The sequence below is a fragment of the Lactuca virosa genome, chromosome 4, assembly GCF_052849685.1.
Source record: "Lactuca virosa cultivar CGN04683 chromosome 4, Lactuca_virosa_CGN04683_v6, whole genome shotgun sequence".
Classification (NCBI taxonomy): domain Eukaryota; kingdom Viridiplantae; phylum Streptophyta; class Magnoliopsida; order Asterales; family Asteraceae; genus Lactuca; species Lactuca virosa.
Genome location: NC_136429.1, coordinates 83,063,675 through 83,069,537, shown reverse-complemented (window position 1 = coordinate 83,069,537; position 5,863 = coordinate 83,063,675). Strand labels below are relative to the sequence as shown.

The 5,863-nt window shown below is 29.7% G+C and overlaps 1 pseudogene; it reads left to right on the top strand.

Moving 5' to 3' along the window:
• Positions 1–573: 573 nt before the first annotated feature.
• On the top strand, positions 574–5,429 carry LOC145104697 (ATP-dependent DNA helicase Q-like 2; annotated as a pseudogene).
• The last annotated feature ends 434 nt before the right edge of the window (positions 5,430–5,863 follow it).

Sequence of the window (5,863 nt, the reverse complement as noted above, 5' to 3'; positions counted from 1 at the left end):
TTCGTCCAAGGGGTGTTCTAAAGGGAGTCCATGGGCTGCTTAGGGCCTAAGCAGTCAAATTAGGGTTTCCTAGTTGAAAACCCTAATAGCCTCACTATATAAAGACCCCTATGGCCCCAAAAACGTGGTGAACTCTCTTGGAAGAACCCTAGGTCGTTTTTTGGTGCTCCTCCTCCTTCTCATAAGTCATTCTCTTGCTTGTGGTGTTTGTAAGCCATTAGAGGAGTGACACTTGTGACTCTAAGCTCCAAAGACAAGAAGATTCAAGCCATTGAAGAAGAGGTAATCATCTGGATCTGCTCTTATGTGATAATTTCGAAATGCATATGCTAGATTAGGGTTCTTGAGTCTTGGATGAATTGCATGTACAATAGAGAAACCTAGATCCAAACATTAGGGTTTGCATGAGCACATAGGTTGTTGTTTTGGCTCAAACCCATCAGGTATGTGGTCCTGTTTACATTTTTTTGGAAAACTTCCGACTTATTATAGATTTGGTTTTCTAATTTTTGTTGTATTGGTCAAGGTTATTAATTTGGGTGGTGAAGTTAGTTGTGTGTTTAGTGAATGCTCATGGATGTTCGTTGGTCTACCAAATATTGTCAGGGTAATTCCATGTAATCCACCTTTAAACCTTTTTGTTTCTTGATGTAGTTTATGCATCAACATTATATTTTGATCATTTGAATTTTGGGTATTACTGAATCTACTACTTTTCTATTGTCATTACAAGTCCATTGGCATGGAATGTGCAATATTCTACTCATGTATTTCATGAAATGAGTTATTATACATTGTAAATTATTTAAGAGGTTAAAGAGAAATCATATGTTGGAAAAGTGGTGATTGATGACATTACTGAGTTCATACAGAGTTCATACAAAACAATGAATCTGGAATTGTTTATTGTTTCTCTCGAAAGGAGTGTGAATAGGTTCAAAGAATTTCTATAATTAAATTTGTTATATGATGTCAAACTGTTGATGAGAAAATTTTAAAAATAATACTTACTATATGCTTTTGTGTTCAAGAACTATAGGTTACAAAGGAATTGCGTGAGAGAGGTGTTTCAGCTAACCATTATCATGCAGATATGGACGTAAATGCCCGTGAAAAAGTTCATATGAGGTAAATTTGATTATCTTTTATATCATTTATTTTTAGAAATCTTGTATTTATTCCTCAAAAGTAATAAAGAACCCCATAGTTTTTTGCCAGGTGGAGTAATAGCAGGTTGCAGGTCATCGTTGGAACAATATGTTATCTTGTGTCACCAATATTTTAATTTTTTTTAAATTTATAATTCCAGTTAATGATTATAGATTTTTTTTATTTTGTTTCTAACAGGTGGCTTTTGGTATGGGAATCAATAAACCAGATGGTTAGTACTGTTTTTAACTCCTTTTTTTTACTTTAGGATTTTTTTTAATCTTACAAAGTACATTGCTATAGTCAGGTTTGTAATACATCACAACTTAGGTAAATCAATGGAGACTTACTATCAGGTTTGTAATTGACTAATTTTACATTTATACCCTTCCCATGCATAAAGGCATTTTGTAAATTTTATTTGTTTATTTTAGGAAAGTGGTAGAGTAGGGACGGATGGGCTTCCTTCTGAATGTTTACTTTACTTTAGGCCTGCTGATGTCCCAAGACAAGTATGAATTGTTGGAGGGTATTTCTGTCATTTATATAATATCAAACACTCGCCATCCTCTACTTCTCTTTATAGAGCTCCATGGTCTTCTATGAGAATTGTGGGTTGCAGAATCTATATGAAATGGTGCGATTTTTATCAGGTTTGTATTCTTTTACACATGTCAATGATCTTTCCATATTATTTTTTATTGTAAAATGTAAATTATTATTATTATTATACTATATTTTTTTAATTTAAGTGTAAAAGAGAATGCAGCCGGAGTGCTTTCTTTAGACATTTTTCTTCAAGAATGCAATGGTATTTAATATTTATATTTCATCATCATCATCTAATTATCATTATTAGGTAAATTAGTTATTAAAATATTTACTCTTGTGGTTTTTTACAAGAGTATGAATGTGTGATAATTGTGCATTTTCTTGTGAGGTCAAGGAAATTGATGTGTCAGGTATATGCTTAATCCATTAAAAATTATATATGTATTTAGTTTTGTATCTGTTAAGTCCAATAAGTCATAAAGAAACAAAATCTAAGTCCCAATTTTTTACATATATGCCCTTATTTATTTCAGGACATGCAAAAGCTATTGTATCTTTGCTACAAGAAATACAAGAAAAGGATCAGAGAGCAACAATGTTGCAATTGATTGACAAGTTAAAGGTTAAAAACAAGGAATTAGCTCAGTAATACTCATATCATATCCCCACAATTATTATTATTATTATTATTATTATTATTATTATTATTATTATTATTATCCATTTTCATAAAAAAATTATACCTTTTAGGGTTTGAGTTAAAGAAGGATGAATTAGAGCAATTTGTGATTCAACTTATTCTCCACAGGGTATTGGTAAGTATAAATGTATAATCACCTTTTAGTTTAACACATCAAAATCAATCAAAATTCAAATATTCTTGATTGATTGATAAATGATAACAGGATTGAATAAATTTGATAACTTTTTCAAAGAGTAAATTTTATTTTTGTATGCAGAAAGAAGAATTTTCGCATACAACTTATGCCACTAATGCTTACATGGCAATTGGACCACTTGCTAAGCATGTTTTGCATGGTAAGTGTAAGAAGTCACTTCAATTAATAAGCATTATAAATTTATAATGATTGAGAATTCTTAAACATGGAAGAAGAGTATTATGCTTGAGGTTAGTAGTGGATAGAGGAGTAGTGGCGTTGGAATTGCTAATTCCTCCAAACGTGGAAGAAACTCCGGATTGGAATCAGAGCTTGATAACTTGAGAAAGGAACTTGCTTCCATGGATGGAGGAATTTTCACTCATTCTATTTTGTCTACTCAGCAGATCGGAATGTTATGTTCTCAGAAACCGGAAACAACAGAACAGGTAACCGGGAAAGGAATGGAATCAGCTATTCCATTGTTTGATGGAACGGAATGGAATTGACCATGCTTGAAGGAATGTTAATATGAAATAATCGACTTCAGTGTTCACTTCAGTCCCTACAAATCCCAGTTCATTTTGGACCATTTTACCCGTACTACCCCCACTTGTATTGTAATTGTAATGGATAGTGTTGGTAATAAAGGGATTATGTACTTATGACTAAATACGGAGCAACTTGCATCTACAACATTCTTGTATGATCAAGAAGTTGGGTTCAACATGAGCTCTCAAATTCTAACCCGCGAAGAATTTGTACATATAACAGGAATGTCATATTTTTAACCTAATAAAGGGCTTAATAGCATTGTGCTTATTTTTAAAAAAAATATGTTATTTTTCTTATTTAATCATTATACTTTCAAATATAGCATCATTATTTAATTTTTAATTCTTATTTACAATAAAAAAAATATGTTTTTTTTATTATTGCAACATATTCCTAATTTTTTTTAATGATTTTGGACCGTTTTACCCCTCCTACATCGTTTATGATTTTGGACCATTTTACCCCTCCTCCCCCATTTGTATTGAAATGCTTATCTGTTGCCAAATAAAATATGAATAAGAAAAAAACATACTTTTTTTTTGAAAAAATGATGCTATATTTGAAAGTACAATGCTTAAATAGTTAAATCTTTTACCTTTATTTACAATACAAATGTGGTATAACAATGATTGATCATTTGTTGGAGATGTATAGTCGTTTTATATATCTTTTATTCTATATTTCATCATGACTCGAAACCAGTTAGAATCCATAAAATCAAATTACATGTAATCTTTTTGTACGATTATAACAGATCCCTAATTCGTTTTAATGATTTTGGACCGTTTTACCCCTCCTCCCCCCATTAGTATTGAAATGCTTATCTGTTGACAAAATATGAATAAGAAAAAAAAAACGTACTTTTTTTTGAAATAATGATACTATATTTGAAAGTACAATGCTTAAATAGTTAAATCTTTTACCTTTATTTACAATACAAATGTGGTATAACAATGATTAATCATTTGTTGGAGATGTACAGTCGTTTTATATATCTATTATTCTATATTTCATCATGCCTCGAAACCAGTTAGAATCCGTAAAATCGAATTACATGTAATCTTTTTGTACGATTATAACAGATCCCTAATTCGTTTTAATGATTTTGGACGGTTTTACCCCTCCTCCCCCCATTAGTATTGAAATGCTTATCTGTTGCCAAATAAAATATGAATAAGAAAAAAACATACCTTTTTTTGAAATAATGATGCTATATTTGAAAGTACAATGCTTAAATAGTTAAATCTTCTACCTTTATTTACAATACAGATGTGTAATATGCAATAAGATTAAGATAAATCAATATACTATTTATACATTTGTCAACCTGTCCACCGGACGGGTATGACACTAGTTGGTTTATTATTTGGTTTGAATTTCTGAATTTGTTTATTATTTTCTTGAAGGTTTAGATGTGCCAAATTTGAATCGTTAAAAGCTTAGTATCGCCATATATGAATTGTTGTTTGTTTGTACAACAATTTTTTTATTTTTTTTTATGAAATTCATAAAGGGAATGCATCTAAAAGAAGTTGATGTTCGAAACAAACAATTTGGAAACACATCCATAGATAAAAAAAATGTATGTGGAAAAATCAGCTGCCATCTATTTATAGTTTTGAGACTTCTAATTTGAAAATAAAAAGGAAATAATCTAGTTAAGTATTTATCTATACAGATAATACATGATTGATGAAAACAACTACTAAATAAGCATATAAGAACTGTTTTATTAAACTCTAATTATCTAAATAAGTTGAAACTCCCCCTCAAACTTGGTATTTATCTATACAGATAATACATGATTGATGAAATAATACATGATTGATGAAAAACAACTACTAAATAAGCATATAAGAACTGATTTATTAAACTCTAATTATCTACATAAGTTAAAAATCCCCCTCAACTTGGTATGTGATAGAGAATGGATCATATATAACGTGGGAGCAAATTGAAGATACCAAATTGGAATATTTATCATTTTCTGTATTACACCTCATTCAAGAATCATCTTTGACTAGCATAAATAGCATGAGCCATAGGAGTGGTGATTATTCATGAAGTATTTTACATTTAGGTCTTCTATAATGCATTGAACTCTTATAGATGGTATATATCTTGAATGGGTTGCAATGGTTAAAAGTGTCCAACATTCGGCTGACCCAAAAAGGATCAATATTAGAGAAATATAAGAGGTTGCTAAAAAGGATGATGAAAGATCCTTTGGTGTTCTTCTATCTTGTTATGCAATTGTACGAGGTCCAACAAGATCTTGGTAACTTAAAAACATAAAAGATATAATGTATATATGCATCATATTACATGATAGGATTGTGGAAGATAATGGATATACAATTAGTGATTTGTCAGATGAAGTAGATCATGTGATGCATGTGCATTGCGCACCTATTCAAGAAGTTCAATATCAAATTCAAAGGAGCTTTGAGTTACCTGATAATGCAATACATCATACATCATGCTCTTCGACATGATTTAATGGAACATATTAGAGAACGTTTTACTAATATGTAATTTCACAATATTGTATTGTAATAATAAAATGTTATCGTTTTAAAACATTTTCTAAAAAACTTAAATAATTTTTTACTATTTTAGATAATTAAAAAATAAATTTAAAAAAAACAATATTAAATATATCATTTTAATTAACTTAATAAATTAAAGTATTAAATATAAAATTAATTTAAACAATAAATGTAAAATAA